Below are 15,033 nucleotides of genomic sequence, written 5' to 3' on the forward strand. Positions count from 1 at the left end.
GAACCCTCACACTGAATAAGTGATCGTTTTTTTTGCAAAACTCAATTTGCAGTTACATCTCAAGTAGGTAGTCTAAATATTAGCATAGTGAGGTGATTAGTTGAATGGTCTTGCCACCAGATACCATGAAAGTGACGTGACCTACTGAGCTATCCCATGGATGACTCGATTTGTAATAAAAATAACACTGTGGACATATTTATTTAATAATATGCATAGAGCTGGGTACGAAGCAAGGGAGTCCGTTTGCCGCCGATCTAGGTGAGCTGCAGCTTGTCATTTTCCAGTAAACACCGTCCTGTTTGAATTCAAAGTGAGCCGTTGCTTTGGTAACTACGTACGCCAACCCCCTTCCAACTTTCAAATTCAAACAACTCGAGCTTGGCGGAGGTTAGATTTGAATATAGGGAAACCCTCAACAGCACTTCCGGATGACCAACTTTGACTACACTGGACTGGGATCTCAGCATTTACATAGCTATTTTCGCCACTAAGCTAGTATTCCACGGGTCCGAACTGCATAACACTTGCATACGTATTACATAAAATCAGCTTCATGGTCCGTTTCCCACTTACACAGATTCACAACTAAGTATTTTTTCCACTTTGTTGATACACTAAATTTCTTAAGGCAACTTATTGGTTAAAAATGGTACATGTTTCGTATATTATAAACATCTTCAGCCACATAACACTGTTTAGATGAAAAAATCATGTAATGACAAAGTAGCAATGATTTAGAGGAAGTATCCTTAAAATTAACACAAGAAGATTGTCAATTGTCCTGATTTAATTACTTTGTTATCCGAGAGTAATGTTTACTCGAGACCCGCGGATGAGATAAATGTACATTCCGAAACGTGACCAATATCTCATATCTTTTTTTTTCGTTTTTTTTTTCGGGGGGGCCCCCGAAGCCCGCTCCCCCCGCGTGACCATCGACTCAATCTACATGGCCTCCGACATGCTATTAGTTTTAAGAAGAAAAAGATAGCAGGGAGGAGTGGAAGTGTGATACTACAGGAGTATCTGCCTGTCCCCATGCTCAGCATGCTACCAGGCCAGATGTGGTGGTGGGTATAAATAGTGGTGTAATCAGGTAGTAAGGGTCAGGACAAAACCACATAGGCGGAAATAGAAAGGTGCCTACATGTAAAACCTGACATTTTGTAGATAGCACATGCAAGGATGTGGTTCTGGAGAGGTCCAGGTAATTGTGTTAGTTGGGAATAGGTATCATGCACGGTCATAAGCCTATTCCTCGCCATTCCAGTTATTCAGGGGATCAGTCCTTCTGGGCACTGCTGTGACTAGCGCGGGCCGTGCCGGTTGCCGAGCCATGCGACAATAGCCACTAGTGCCTGCCGCACCGCCCGACCCCCTTGAGGTCCCTCGTACCCAGTCTCCAATCCCGGAGAATGAGGCCAAGCCCGCCGAGGCGGGGACCTGCTGGATGGTTGTGGGACATGGCGCCGGGCCTCCTTCCTCTCTGCCAGCGCCATGGCCCGGTAGACAGGGCAACTGCGATGGGAGGCCGGGTGGCCCCCCGAGCAGTTGGCGCACACCGGCGCCTCCCTAAGTGCTGCGCAGGCCGTGTAGTGGTGATCACCACCACAGCGGTTGCACCTCACCTCGAGCCCACAGCTGACCTGACGGTGGCCCCACCTCAGACAGCGGAAACACTGCAAGAGCTGTTGAGGGGGACGTTCTGTTCTCACCTGACTGCCGCTACCTGCTGAGGTCCTCTCCTGGTTGGCTCCTCGGCTGACTGCTGTCCTGGGAGCAGTCTTGGGTTGCGGCTGGGCGGCCATCTCCTGATGGGCCGGCGTCGCCTTCTGGTTCCTGGTCCGGCGTCGTCTTCTTCTTCTTCTTCCCGGGCGTGTCTTCTCGGCAGGGGAAGAGGCCGCATCCTGGTGGCCCTCCTCCCGGCCTGGTGACCCCGGGGTAGCTGGTGGTTCCGCTGCGTCGCCGTCTTCTTCCTTCTCCAGGCTGGCGGCGGCGGCGTCGGTCGGTGCTAGCACTCGACTGCGCTCCCTGTCCTGTGGGGCGCACATCGAGGTCTGCAGCTCGACAGACATGCAGGCAGGCTGTGCCTGGGCAGCAGCATCAGAACACCAAGGGGCGTCCTTCTCCACTGCCGTGCTGCCATCCACCATCGCGGGCGCTCTCCTGGTTTGCGCCCGGGTTACAGGCCCCTCCTGGTAGGCCTGCGTCTGCGACCACTTCGCCTTGGTAGGTTGGCGACGATCCTGGTTGGTGGCCTTGTTGGTCTGCGTGTACTTCGTAAGGTACAGCTTTCCAACTGGGGTCGCGCCGTCGCGGCGCTCGGGAGCGCCGCCGTCGTCCTCGTTCCTCGGCTCCGTCTGTGTGGCAGTCTCCTGGCTACCGTTGCCGGTAGTGTAGTTCCTCTTGCCTGGTATTCGGGTGACCTGAAAGTAAGCAGAGAAGCTCCTCTCGTAGCGGCTGATCTGGCCTGGGTCCGTGGGGCGAATAATTATCGCCCAGTTCTCGATGTTCTCGACGGCGTCGGGGGAGAGCTCCTTCCCTGTGGCCCCCTCGAGCCTCGTGAGGAGCTCAATGATGAGGTAGGCCTCCCTGTAGGTGTCCTCCCCAGGTCGGTACTGCACCAGCAGCGCAGGGGCGGCGTGGTTCAGCGGGACGGTCCTGTGGTCGACCCAGAGAACAATCTCCCCTACTGCGTCCTTGAAGTTCTCTGGTAGGTCTTCTCGAAGTTCCATCATCCCTGTCGCTTCCTGAAATAAAATCCTGAAAGAGAATAGCACTAAAAGGTGCTTCCTGACAGTGCTCGTACTGTGTACTTAAAAGTACAGACAGTAGATAATGCTCTTTCGGAGATGTACTAACAAGTACAGCTGCCTGACTTGTACTGGGAATGTACAGAGCGCCTGGCGAGGAGAGAGAGAGCGAGCGAGAGGAACACGTCCTTCCACTACGGCTGTCGAACTCGTCCTCAATATCTCATCTCATATCGGTTCGTGATCGCGAGATATATATGCATCGTGTGCGCTCCACTTATTTATTACCGCTGCGACGAACTTAAGTTGATTGGGCTTGGTTCCAGGGCCATGTATTTATGTGATTAGGCTATATATGCCTTGTTTTTAATGGGAGCTGTGCCTGAATTTGAAATAATTAGTTGGTCGTGAAGTTGCAAAGAATGCCACGGTCGAACGGAGAAAGGAATGAATATTTGTTACCTCCCGAGGAAATGTTGTACGGGCGCTGGCTTGCCCCATTGAGCTTCAATGAAAGTGAGAGTGCTCAGCTGACAGAGCTGTTTGTTTCCCTAATGGCCAGAGAATTGTGTAAGGAAATCCTGTTAAGCCTCCTAGACTACGACCTCTCTTGTCTGCGAATACTTGTTTTCTTCATTACAGCTGTCCAACTGAAGACACGGAAATATGTGAGACCATTTGTGTCTGCTTGCAGATGCATAACCAACGTAGCCTGCTGATACTGTGTTCGATCCCCGATGTCTCTAAAAGTCATTCATGTGTTGTATATATGTATTTTATTTTTTCTCTTTCCCACAGCTGCGTATTGTTGTGATCTTAGTGATTTCGATGTCATCTGTTGATTAATTTGGGTTTATCAGCTCGTTAGCTGAATTTTATTGATAATCAGTCCTGCCTGGTACATATTTTGTATGAGCACGGCCTCATGGTAGTTTCAGTGCTAAATTTAAGCTAGAATAGGGAGCCACCTTATGCCATAGTTATTATTTATGTATGTCCGCAATAGCCGAAATGTAATATTGTGTTATAGCTATTGTTACGATGCATTACTTTTTCCCGGCTCATAATATGGACGATTTACTTTGTCGATGCCCACAGGCAAATATGGATCCGTACTTATCTAGTGAAATTACATATATTAACACGTATCAAAATCAACATTTTTCCCTTGTAAATTGACAATGTAATTTAAATTTTGATTCGGGATCGTTGCCCGCATTTGTTTACCTTATGTTATTTTTCAATGTAAATTGTTTAAATCATGCGTATATCGCAATTTCACGATTATTTGAGGTCGATTTTACTACTTTATTTTAAGATTTCATATTAGCATGGACCATTTTTATGTTTTTATGGATACAGTAAATTCATTTTACCTCTTATTTTTATGATCTCATTTCAAGATATATTGCCACTTTTCCTATAAATATACTCTTTACCTTTAAGTTTAGCTAGAGTTTTGCTTTGCCCAGTTATCGAACGATTAATACGTGCTCTCCGCCCCCCTGAGTTAGTCGGATTGAAAGACAGGGTATGGTGCTCTATGGCCTATGAGTAGGCTACAATGGCCATTTCCATGTAGTGTAGTGGTACTTCCAGTTGTGGAAAGCTGATTGACCACTAAAAATGCCTCTATGATGCAATCAAAGGCATTTTCTCCAGTTATCAGAGTTTGTGAGAAAGAAAATCAGTTGAATGCGCGAGGCTGGATGGACATATTAAAAAATCACCTGTCACCTATGCCATTTTAACCCTGTCATCATCTTAGCTCCATTAATCTGTAACTGAGGTTACATTTTTGCCCCCTTCATTGACATTTTTAGATATGGCATCTCACCGTGAAAATGTGCGTTACCCATTATTCTTCTGTTTTATCTTCTCTGTGACTGGATATCACAATTTGGTTTTACAGCTTTACCTCCCCTGTGTGTTTCTCTCATCTTTTGTCTGCGTATGTCTTCGATTCTGCTCTTGGAGCGTCAGTTCCTGCTTAGTGCTGCCCCTTGTGGCAGTAAGTCTAACTTCGTTTGCTCTGACCAATGAACACGCGGCTTTTTCCTGGCTGCATAACGGTAGCACTAAGGGAGAAAGAGTCCACCATTCAGTCTTGAGTCGCCATGTAGTCAACTGGTGGAATGGAACGCGGCGGCGTACGGGCTTGGCCTGTAATGATGGAGGTGGGATAAGCATCCTTGTGTAGGGTGTGGTCACCCTAGATTCTTTCTCAGGTCATCTTCATTTTGTTTTTAGTCATCTTTTGTGGATTATCGTATTTAAGAATAACTTCAGTTTTGTACGTCCGAGTGATCCACATACCATAACGCAGCTGTCCAATAAACTGTAAGTAAGGTCTTGAATTAAATATTGGTGTATTTCGTCTGTGAATTTTAAAATCCTTCTGGACCAAGACATCAAATTATCGTGGCCATCATTTTGAATTACAGTATGCCGCGGAACTTGTGAACATTACGTCTATCTTTCAATCCTTTGAAAATGTTTCCTTCTTAAATTTATATATATATATATTAGGAGGGCTTCTCATTGTGAACATTAAAATTTAGACCTGTTAACAAATTGTATTTTCTCCATTTCAGTCGAGTTAAACCGTCTCACTGTGTTTGAGGTTGGGATTAATTGCCGTTCAAGTTTTTATTATTATCATCGTCGCCAGCAGGCTCCTTTAAAATATTATGAACGGGTTAGTTGGCCATGTGGTTAGGGGTGCGCAGCTGTGAGCTTGCATCCGGGAGATCGTGGGTTAAACCGCCTTTAACGTAATTTTGAAATTAATTCAGCATTACCTACATAATATTTTCTTTTTCTTTTTGCTAGTGGCTTTACGTAGCACCGACACAGATAGGTCTTATATGGCGACAATGGGATAGGAAAGTTCTCGGAATGGGAATGAAGCAGCCGTGGCCTTAATTACGGTAAAGCCCAGCATTTGCCTGGTGTGAACATGAGAAACCACGGAAAACCAACTTCAGGCCTGCCGACAGTGCGGTTCGAACCCACTATCTCCCAGATGCAAGCTCACAGTTGCCCGCCCCTAAACGCACGGCTAACTCGCCTGGCCTGTAGACATCCATTTCTTTTAGTGGCACCTCTTCAGTTACCGTATTCCAAACTCTTTCCATTCTCTCAGGACTTTATTGTAAGAATAAAAAGGATTCTGAGTTGGAAGTTCCTTGGTCGTAGAGTCTAATCTCTTCAGTGCCAAATCCATGTTGTTTAAAAGTGGTAGATGATCTTCCTTCCAAAGTAATCCCACCTCATAATGGACTTCATCATTCAGTTTCACATTCTTATGAAGCTCACCTTTTATTTCATGACACCTCTCTTTTATGGGTTTTCTGAAATTTGAGTTGGTGATACCAATGGTCTCCGAACTTCAGAGATCATTAACACTATTGAGTTAGTAACTTCAACTGCTAGATTATTCATAGATTGATGAGTAATTTTCCCCAATAAAATCCAACCCACCTTACCAGAAGACAGAATCTTCATTTTTCCTGTCAGAAGTCTACCTGCTACATCTGCCTCAATAAAAAAGTCTACTAATGTTTATTAAAGAAAACTCTTTCCTCAAGTTCATCTAATGAAAGCCCTTTTCTCAGCAGAAGGAATGTTATCACAAATACTATAACTGATCAAGGACTTCAAAATTACATCAGATTTTACCATCTAGGCTTCCTATTTTATAACATGTGTGTGCATTCAGATTGGTTTTCACCTCATCAAAGAGATCATGTTTTATAGTTTATACTCTCAATGGTGAGTAACCTTTCAGATATAAGCCTTAGTCAATCAGTGCTCTTACACAGAGAGAGAGAGAGAGAGAGAGAGAAGATCCTTTTATGTTTACTACAAGATTTTGTAAAAATACCTTTTGACATTGAGAAAAATTACTCATTGACATGGTCTATTGTTTGTCTTTCTCTTGGCATTGGCATTGTTTGTGTTCATAAGTAGTTTTGGGTTCTGTCCTTTATTCGCTGGTTTGAGTGGCTCAGACGGTTGAGTGCTGGCGTTCTGATCCCAACGTGCCAGGTTCGATCGTGGCTCAGTCCGGTGGTATTTGAAGCTGCTCAGATATGTCAGATTCATGTTGGTAGATTTACTGGCACGTAAAAGAACTCCTGCAGGACTAAATTCTGGCACCTTGGCATCTCCAAAGACCGTAAAAGTAGTTAGTGGGACGTAAAGCAAATATCATTATTCTTATTATGTCCTTTATTCTGAGGTAAATAAGGACACATCAAAATATTATGGGTCTTATCATAAAAAAATTCATCATACCTCAACCTTTCACAGCGACCCTTTCTTAAACACTTGAAACATCCACTTTTCTATTTCAGTACCTTTTGTTTCTCATACGAAAATATTCTTTTGAGCCTTGAAACAACCTGGGACCTCATGTTGTTCCCTCACAAAAGATACAACTAAAACTTTTTCTTCTCATAGACGTTGACCGTTAACAATTCCATAGCAGTGACCACTTGCCTTGCTGGCAAATCATTATGAGTATGGCTTTTGGGAGTATCATTAAATCAAATCATCAAACTGCTAAGTTAATCTTTTCCTCAGCTTCCACTTCACTTTTCAAGAACTTCATTAGGCTCTTAAACCTATCAGACCTATCTTTGGAATCACCTATGTGTTTAAAATTGGCAATCTGTTGCCAAGCTCTGAGGAGTTCTTCTGGCACATAAGACTCTAGTAACAGACACAGCATAACTGCACATTTATCTATGGTAACACCCAGCATTTCAACTGATCATTTCACATACTCTAAATTGACATATAAATCACATATTGAACATGGGTTACTTGTCGTGGAGCCATTTTTCAACACTAAAGTTAACAATGCCCTCACATACACTTCTACTAAAATATTTTTCCTGACAAACACTCAATTGTTTTGGTATAATTTTCGACTGTTCATGGGAAACTTCCAGTGACTTCCCTAGCATAGGAACCTTTTACTGTACCGTATATTAAGTACTGAAATCTATTCTCTGATCCACTGTGTGGATCTTTGCCTATCTTTTCCAACTGACCCAAAAATTATAACCGTTGCCACACATAACCGTCAAACATAGGTTCTAACTTTTGGAGTTCAAAATTTATCTTGTATGTAATGTCCACACTGTTCCTGACACTTCTGGTTTTCAGCAGGACATATTTTGAATTTCAAATTTGACTGACACTTGCCTCCATTTCAAGAAACTGGATCTGTTAATTATCAGCCAAAGTAGACTCTTCATCTACATCTGCGTGACTGGCATTTATCTTCGAAATGAACACCTTACTGTCAAGTTGTAGTAGTTCTTCATACTTCTTTCACACTAACAGAATGGAAACTTGGACTTTTCTTCTCAGGGTCAAACTCAGCGTGTTGTGTTTGATGGACTTTGATCTTCGACCATTAAAGTAACCTCAGGAGTATGTAGAGGCACCATCTTGGGACCTTTATTATTTGATGCATTTGTCTCTGCTTTACCTACATATGTGACCTCAACCTTGGTCCAGTATGCTGATGACACAGTAATGTACAGGGATATACAATGTGCAGATGATAGCGGTGTGGTGTTACCTGAACATTCTCAACATTAAAGCTGGCAAATGTAAATATATTAGGTTAAGTAGGTCTCAAAACCCAATAGAATGAATATAATTAATGATATACATATTGAGCAAGTTAAAACCATACATTTGCTAGGAATCACCATTTCTGACCAATTAAAATGAAACACACAAATAGGGAAAGTGAGATGCAAACAGGGGCGTATTCTCCTTGAATGCAAGGCATTCATTGCATGCGTTACGATAACGCAAAGAACTGTCTGAAGTATGATTTTAGGTTGTTTCAAGTCAAATATTAATGATTTCATCTCTCAGAAGTTCGAAAAGTTCCGCGCAACTGTACTAGTTCCGTTGCTTGACTACGTGTGGTGCTGGTGTAGTCTCGCCATCTATTCCACTCTTGAAAGAAAGAGACAGCAAATGGAGGAGTTAATTAATTAAAATTGTATTCGGTGGCAGACATAGTTCTGAAACCCTCCGAATGATGTCGCTGCAATTGAAACTTGGTCACACTTTGTCACCCTATACAAGTGCTACTCTCTGCCATCTGTTAGCAATTTGGAGAAAGTCGGAATGTTTACTGCGAACGGGACCCACGGATTACCCCCTAGCGAGAACCCAACCTGACGAAACTGACAAATGCCACTGGGGTGACTTACCTCCAGTGCTTGAGTTGTAGCTGACTAGTGTGTTCATTCATTGTTTTGCTGATTAGTGAGTTCATTCTATGTGTGCTGTCCCTGTGCTATTCGTCGTTTTTGGTGTTTTTTTATATTCTCTGCATGTGTTGTATTAACGATGGACGAGTCTAAAACGGATATAATTCTAAATCTGTTTGAAAAGCCATTTACTGGCCGTTCGTTTGATGAAAAGATTCCAATACTTAAAGCCGGAACAACTCGCTCTTCCCTCGCAAATTTAAATAAAAAATTTAAAAACAGAAAACAAGAATTGTGTTCGCACGTTCAATCCAGAAACTTACAGTAAAACTGTTTGGCCCTCTGGCTCTAAACAAATTATTCTGTTGGCCTTGCTTATTGTTTGTTACTGAAAATTCCAACGACTGTCATATCCACGCATGGATATCCTTAGGTACCTTTGGTAAAACTAGGATAGATTTGCAGTTGGATAAGCAGAAGCAGGAAAATGTTCTAAGGCACAACGAAGCCGTTAAGAAAAACAGGAAAACTCTGAAACGGCTGATTGCAGTGACATGTTTTTGATGAAGCAACAGTTACCATGTCCGCCTCTGTGCTGTAGTGGTTAGCGTGATTAGCTGCCACCCCCGAAGGTCCGGGTTCGATTCCCGGCTCTGCCACGAAATTTGAAAAGTGGTACGAGGGCTGGAACGGGATCCACTCAGCCTCGGGAGGTCAACTGAGTAGAGGTGGGTTTGATTCCCACCTCAGCCATCCTGGAAGTGGTTTTCCGTGGTTTCCCACTTCTCCTCCAGGCAAATGCCGGGATGGTACCTAACTTAAGGCCACGGCCGCTTCCTTCCCTTTTCTTTGCCTGTTCCATCCAATCTTCCCACCCCTCCACAAGGCCCCTGTTCAGCATAGCAGGTGAGGCCGCCTGGACGAGGTACTGGTCATCCTCCCCAATTGTATCCCCGACCCAGGACACTGCCCTTGAGGCGGTGGAGGTGGGATCCCTCGCTGAGTCCGAGGGAAAACTGGCCCTGGAGGGAAAACAGATTTAGAAGAAGAAGAACAGGTACCATTCCGTGGGCACAATGAGGTTAGTGAATCCAACAGAGGGAATTACATAGAACTAATTAAATTGTTAGCCGAGTTTGATGAAAAATTAGTCACTTCACAAAAGCGAGTGCATTTATAGGACTGCGTCCACTGATTCAGAACGATTTGTCCGGCTCCATGGCTGAGAGAACAGTGGAAAAGCCGGAGGGCGTTTCAAAGGTTTCTCGGGAAATAAGAAAGGAGATCAGCAGTTACAAAATTTATTATATAAATAATGTAGAAATAACAACAAGGACTAGAGAGATTTAACAATAATTAATATTTAAATATAATATTCCAGCGCTTGGCCTTGAGCGAAAAAGTTGCCACAGGCTGTGTGCATAAAATATAAATAAGTATGACTATTGTCTTACAACACCTGCGAAAATCAGATCTGAATGATTTCCGTTACTTTGAAGGCTGGTTAAAAACCAGACCGATAATAAGTTGAATAATTATGAACAATTAGAAAATATTAGAGTTATCAAAATAACAAAGTTAGATATAGAAAATTTTGATGAGAAAAGTTTAAACAGTAACGCTACAGTTCTTGAATTGAATTTTATAGCACACAGTTCTCCGCCGGGGAGTAAAAGTTCAAAGAGAAAGGGTCCTTTTGTCCAGAAACTTCATTATTCAGTGGTAAGCTGCAGTTAGTAACTTTTGTAGACGAACCAGCCGACATATAGGTAAAATGTGTCCATAGCCACGACTGGCTAAAAAGGTCATTAAAAAATTTAGTAGATCTCGCTGCAAAGAAAACCAAACCCTAGGCTGGCATTATTTTCATTTCCAAAGTGGAAAACACAAAGGTCGGCAAGTGCCACATCAGGTGCGGCTACGCTGGTTGAAAAGTCATGCTTGTAGCGCTCCACACATGAGCGAAAAGCGAGGTGGTTGACCTCGAGTGGACTGCAGCGAGGTATATGCTGAGGAGAAGTCGCTATTCCATAATGCGTGCGGCAAATATGTTGCTAAATGAAGGTGCAGCGTAGGAGCTGACGTAGAGACCAGCGGCGATTCCAGCCAGACCCGGAATGTGAAGGCGAAGGCAAAGCATTCCCGTGCGTGCGTGAAAAGTTTTCATTCCCCACCCTGAAGGGGTGGGGCGGGCCACCTAGATGGTTACGCCCTCTCTCTGGCCAGGAGAGGTGACGGGGATGAGGAGAAGCGTGCAAGGAAGGAGAGGGCTGAAGCTGTGTTGAAATAAGGAGAAGTGGGGGAAGGCGACCTCTGGACTGATTAATATGAAATGCTTTATTAAGAATAACAAGACATAACTACAAATATCAATGACAATAAGCGTAATGGTTTTAGCCTAAGTTAGAGGGAAATAGGTGTAGGGCTATGGTATGGTAGAAGGAGGAGCAGTGAACCAGGGAGGTAAGGATGAGGCGAAGGATGTCAAAGGACGGTGGGGGTGTGAACTAGGGGGAGGTGGAAAAGAAGGAAATGAAAAACTAGGTGGGGAGATAGGTGGGGTAGGCCGGGGACGACTACGATGTGGTGGGGGATGGGGAGAAGTGCGGGGAGGTGAGCGGGAGGGTTCGATTCTATGATGTCGGCCATGGAGGTTGATTCCGTTGGCAATGAGGCGTTCTGTATCTTCCAGCGTAGGCAGATGAATCCGTATGAGATAGGTTGGACCATCCTCGCTGAATTTCCGGAAGACGCGTTGCACGGGAATCCCTGTCCGGCGAAGGTCCTGGATGATGGTAGCTGGTGTTATGCTGGGGTCCACACCACAGACTACGCAGCTGTAGGTAGAAGTGCCGTTAGATGGTGTGTTCAAGTTCTCAGCCGGAGTTGGAGATGTATGTCCCTCGGTGGATAATGGAAGTACAGTATTCAAAGTTGCGGGAAGATGAGTGGAGGGAAGGAAAGGAAGAGATGACGTCATGAGAGAGGAGGGATGAGACATAGTCGTAGTAACTAGGGACGGGGAGGAGGTATGGGCGAAGTTGGTGATGGCAGTGGTAGTAGTAGTAGGTGTGCAGGACACCTTTGGGGGGTTGAAGGGTGGGGAAGTGGTGACGTCGCGGTATGGCTAGCGGTGGTGATAGGTAAAGGCGATTCGTCATCCAGAAGCTGTGCACGAAGACTCTCCGAAGTGGGTTCTACGTAGTAGTTGAAATCACCGATACGGGCACCATGTTGCAGAAGAGTAGAGACATCAGAAGATGTGCGGCAGGAAAGCAGGACATCGGCAGACGGTTGGAAGTTGGAGCTGTTGAGAAGCCGAAGAGCAGAAGAGACCGGGATTACTGAGGGCCGTGGAGATGGTGTCGTTTGTCAGCTCAAGAGGGACAGAACGAGCGACGCAGGTAAAGAGCATGATGGGAAGGCCGACCTCCTTCGCGGTGCCAGCCAATTTTGCTTTCTTGGGCTCGGCGAGGCGATAAGATAGAGATGAGTAGTCGCCCGGCCGAGGAAAAATAGTGCGTCGCTTCAGGAATAGCAGTGAGCCATAGAGATCAGCTTTCCTCTCTCCCAAGCATTCCCGTCTGTCTGAGAAAGTTTTCATTCCTCGTCCATAGGGCGGGGCGGGCCCCCTAGAGAGTTACGCTCTCTCTCGGGCCGTGAGATGTGTAGAGAGAGAGAGAGAGAGAGAGAGAGGTGATGAAGGAGAAAGATGGGTAAAAGAAGGAATGTGGAATGATAACGGATGGGGCCTCGTGGCTACGTAGATGAGATTAAAGGAATGATGTGTGCGAGGTGTGTAGGTTCGAAGAAAGTTCCAGGGTGGAGATGCAATGTGAGGAGATGAAGGGTAGCTGTGATGTTAGATAGGGAAGTGGCGAGAAAGCGAAGGAGGTCTAATGTCAGAAGTGGTGGGAGGAAGAAGCTAGTTTGGTGAGGAGGTGGACGAACGGGTTGAGGGGGTGGAACAGGTGGAGGGTTTGGCCGGGGGCGATGGTAGGAAGTGTTGCGTTGAGAGCGAACAGTTGGGGGTGGAGAACGAGAAGGCTGTAGTGATGACTGTAGATACGGGCGCCGGTGCTAATCAGGTGTTGGACATCTTCTTCAGTAGGAAGGTGTAGCCGCACCATATATGTAGGTCCGTGGGCGTTGTGAATTCGAAACGCGCGACGGGCGGGGACGCCTGTTGCTTGAAGTTCGCGTATGATGTCCCTTTCGGAGATGGCAGGTTCGATGCCACGGAGAACACAACTTGACATGGCATGGAATGACGGTGTAGGCTGCTGGGGCGAAGAAGGTGTGGCGGCGGCTGCTACGGTGTCTTCTGGTGAAGATGGCGATGGCGGTGCTGCGGCGGTCGAATCAAAGGAGGTGGTAGGGAGTTGCTGGGGACTAAGTTGTGCGGAAGTCGCGGAAATTATGAGGGATGATGACATGATGGACGAAGGGTGGCAAGTTGTGGTAGTAGTGACGGGAATACGGGATGAGGTATAGGCGGACGTGGTAATGGTCGTGGTGATGGTCGAAGTAGTTGTGGGGTAAGTGGAGAGGGAAGGCGATGGCGGCTTAGATTCGTTGACGGTTGGAAGAGAAGATGGGTGTGCGAAGAGCTGATCGAGGATGTACGAAGGAGTATGCACCACTTCGTAGAATCTGTGGTGAAGAGTCGCGCCGACGGCTTGGAGGCTTAGCATTTCGTCCGCGCTGCGTAGATAGACCAGAATCTGCGTTGACGGCAAGGAAGGAGAGTCATCCAAGAGCCTGAAAACATCATGTGCTGGGACGCCGGCTCTGCGAAGATCGGTGAGAATGTCTTCTTCAGAAAGGGCGGGATCCACACCGGGAATAAGGCAGGTATACATTGTCGTTTGGGGGGCCGGCTTCCAACTTGGTGCCAGCCGTTATGCTGAATTGGCTCGGCGAGGTGTGGAGTTATAGTTGTAGCGTCACCCCGGCCGATCAAAAATAGGGGATATCGTGGAAATTAAGTCCTCCTATATAGAGATGCTGACGAAAGACGAGCGTTTTTTCCTAAGCATTCCCGTAGGCTTGTCCCTTAAATAGCACTGAGGAAGATTCCAGATGGGACGCAACATAGTGCTGTAAAACTAACGGAAGTAATTACAAACCTGTACATGAAATTCTTAACAAAAATAACAAAATAGTGAGGAAAAAAGGAACCCAGAAAGAATATCTTTAAAATTCCCAATTAATTAATATAACAAATACTAAATGCAAATAACAAAAATGACCAATGAAAAGACAGAAAAGCGCGGAAGGATACACTTTCGGTACCAATCAAAAGGAAAGTTGCCAGTGACGTAAACAGTCATGCCAAGGTGCTGCAACCAATCAACAACCAAGAAGGAATGACGTAAGGCAGCGAAGAAAAGAAAGAAAATATACAAGCAGAGTTCGTTTAACCTGTGACATGATTGCTCGTCGAAGGAAACTTGTAATCAATTAACGAAAAGTAGCCAGACGGAAACAACTAATTAAGGTAAGGACAACATACAACATAAATTTAGAAAAATAGGAGAGGTACCGAAAATAGCGAAAATTACTAACAAATGGTACGTTCATGAACGCATGAACCAATGGCTAAATGGTCCGCGTGCTGGCCTTTGGCCACAGGGTCGAGAATATTAACCATAAATGGTTAATTTCGGTGGCACGAGGGCTGGGTGTCAAGTCAAAAGACCTGCACCTGGCGAGCCGAACATGTCCTCGGACACTCCCGGCACTAAAAGCCATACCGGTACGGCATTTCATTTCAGAACGATTTAATTCAATGACCGCTGAAATAAAGATTCAGGTTGGGGAAGCTAAATTCGTAGGAGACTTCTGATATTTCGAACTTTTCACAGTTATCTATTGTCCTCAGATACGTTCATAATGGTGATGATGTGTAAAGATTTGTTGGTTTCTATAATGTGAGTTCTGATAGGACAGCGAATCAATTGGTGAGACTTGCGATTGAGTGTCTGGATAACTTTGACTGCCGCGAAAAATTAGTTGCGCAGACTTTCGAT

General features: G+C 45.2%; 1 protein-coding gene across 1 annotated transcript in view; it reads left to right on the top strand.

Moving 5' to 3' along the window:
- The window catches only part of LOC136877477 (calpain-B), a 287,052-nt gene that overhangs the window by 70,762 nt on the left and 201,257 nt on the right, over positions 1–15,033 (top strand). The gene's annotated exons all lie outside the window — the stretch shown is intronic.

The sequence above is a fragment of the Anabrus simplex genome, chromosome 7 (assembly GCF_040414725.1).
Source record: "Anabrus simplex isolate iqAnaSimp1 chromosome 7, ASM4041472v1, whole genome shotgun sequence".
NCBI lineage: Eukaryota > Metazoa > Arthropoda > Insecta > Orthoptera > Tettigoniidae > Anabrus > Anabrus simplex.